Source organism: Micropterus dolomieu, linkage group LG19 (assembly GCF_021292245.1).
Source record: "Micropterus dolomieu isolate WLL.071019.BEF.003 ecotype Adirondacks linkage group LG19, ASM2129224v1, whole genome shotgun sequence".
NCBI classification, from domain to species: domain Eukaryota; kingdom Metazoa; phylum Chordata; class Actinopteri; order Centrarchiformes; family Centrarchidae; genus Micropterus; species Micropterus dolomieu.
Window position 1 is genome coordinate 16589756 of NC_060168.1, and position 2491 is coordinate 16592246.

Below are 2491 nucleotides of genomic sequence, written 5' to 3' on the forward strand. Positions count from 1 at the left end.
TCCGGAGGGCAACTCCTTCATGACCGAGCTGGTCCCCAAAGCTGCACACGGAGGCTCTCTGGTGTCCAAAGTGATAGCGGTGGACGCGGACTCCGGACAGAACGCCTGGCTGTCCTATCATATAGTCAAATCCACCGATCCGGGACTTTTCACTATCGGTGTCCACAGCGGAGAGATCAGGACCCAGCGGGACATTTCTGAGTCTGACAGCATGAAACAGAACCTTATTGTGGCAGTGAAAGATAACGGACAGCCCTCTCTCTCTGCCACCTGCTCCATGTATTTACTTATTTCTGATAACTTGGCTGAGGTGCCAGAACTGAAGGACATTTCTTATGATGAGAAGAACTCCAAGCTGACGTCATACCTGATCATCGCGCTGGTGTCTGTGTCCACCTTTTTCCTGACCTTCATTATCATCATCCTGGGTGTGAGGTTTTGTCGCAGGAGAAAGCCCAGACTGTTGTTTGATGGAGCAGTCGCCATCCCCAGCGCTTATCTCCCTCCTAATTACGCAGATGTTGACGGCACAGGAACTTTACGCAGCACTTACAATTATGACGCCTACCTGACAACGGGTTCTAGGACCAGTGACTTTAAGTTCGTTTCATCTTACAATGACAACACACTGCCTGCTGACCAGACTCTGAGGAAAAGTCCAACAGACTTTGCTGAGGTGTTTGGCCAACCCGTTGAGTCTCTAGAGGTAGGCCAGATACATGTTTGTATTTAACGATTTAACATCGCACATTAACATTCAGTATACATTGAGTTATTTAAGCCACAAGAAGATAACTGCCTTTTATGCAATTGGGTGTTTGGCATAAGCCTCCTTAATTATGATGTGAAGAGTGACCCATGCGCCACTATTTTGTTTCCTTTTATAGTTTTCTTCCATTATATGGTAGGTGTGATTTACATTTTGCTTGGCTGTGACACTTCTCCAATGCTTGATTATGATTTAATATATTTTCTTCTCAATACCTGGATCGTATGCTTTTGGAATGAAGGGGAATTAACGCCTAGTAAACATTTGTACGTGAAAGGTAGTATGTGTTGGCATTGCATGTTCCTTTCAACTCATTAAATTGTAATTTAGCAGTAATCAGAGTTTGAATTTGTATGTCTAGTACATTTTAGAATCACAAGCTGATCAAACGTTTGCTTAAGCGATGAACAAAATGCTGATTCGGGAATTTTAACGTGTTTCAAGCCCCTGTTTTAAATGCTGTAATGACTGTCAGCTTTGATGTCTTAGATTTTCTTAATTGATGAAAACTAAACAGTTTGCTCATTAAATATGCAGATTACCGCGGGTATTAGTGTGGACCTCAGACATTGTTTAACTAACACACGACTATTGGATTTCATAGTCACATGTATTTGTTGTTAACCACGGGATGAGTTTCAGAGAACATTAAATAGCCTGTTTAATATTGGAACAGGGGTTTGCAATTGTGAATTTATAAATGTTTTAATCATTACTTTACCACTTTAAATGTAAGAGTATGCAGTCATCACGTGTTATTGATACCTTATGAACAGAAATCATAAGTGAGAGAGAAATCTTTGGTCTACTCCTCGTCGTTCAAACGCTGTCCATGGTGCTGAATGGTGTTTCTGTAAGTGCCCCTATTAATCAAACCCCAAACATTCTACGAAAATAACTTCAATTTGTGTCTTAACATTGAATGCCATTGCACGGTTGATCATTGCACTAACTCTGGTATTTTTTGCTGGGCTAGTAGTTGTTTATTTGTAATATTCCAAAAAAACTCACGGCGTCGCTGCTCACTCGCGGATAGGAGGAGATTCGTTTCTCCACCCACTGCAAAAGGAGTAATTGTAGCATTGAAACCAGACTGCCATTGTTGCAGGAACAGCGTATTCTGCAATTAACATTACGTTCTAATTGTCTCAGCAACAAGAAACATTTATTTTCCTTATCTTCTTTCGGAAACAACAATGGACTACAAAGGACCGTCGTTGCTGTGTTTCGTCTTCGGCGTTGCTGTCTTTGTTCACATCACCATTGCAGACCTCAGCTATTCCATTCCGGAGGAGATGAGACCCGGATCTATTGTTGGAAATATTGCCAAGGACCTCGGGCTGGAAGGAGGGAAATTGGTCGCTCGTAAAGCCCGTATTGATACCGAGGAAAGCTATCAACACTACTGCGATATTGATCTAAAAACGGGAAATTTTGTCATCAGGGAAAGGATTGACAGAGAGGAGCTGTGTGGGGAGAAGGTGTCGTGTATGCTTAAATTTGAGTTGGTCCTCGAGAGCCCTTTGGAGCTGCACCGCATTTCACTGCTGATCCAGGATGTAAACGACAATGCACCCGTTTTCCCAAAGGATACAATTAAACTGGAAATTAGAGAATCGGCTGACAAAGGAGCGCGATACCGTGTTAACGAAGCACATGACGCAGACATCGGACAGAATACGGTTAAACATTACAGTTTACAAAATAATGAACACTTTGTTT

The 2491-nt window shown here is 42.2% G+C and overlaps 1 protein-coding gene across 2 annotated transcripts in view; it reads left to right on the forward strand.

Moving 5' to 3' along the window:
- Positions 1 to 2491, forward strand: part of LOC123957473 (protocadherin beta-15-like) — a 38157-nt gene that overhangs the window by 1922 nt on the left and 33744 nt on the right. The window lies entirely within an intron of this gene.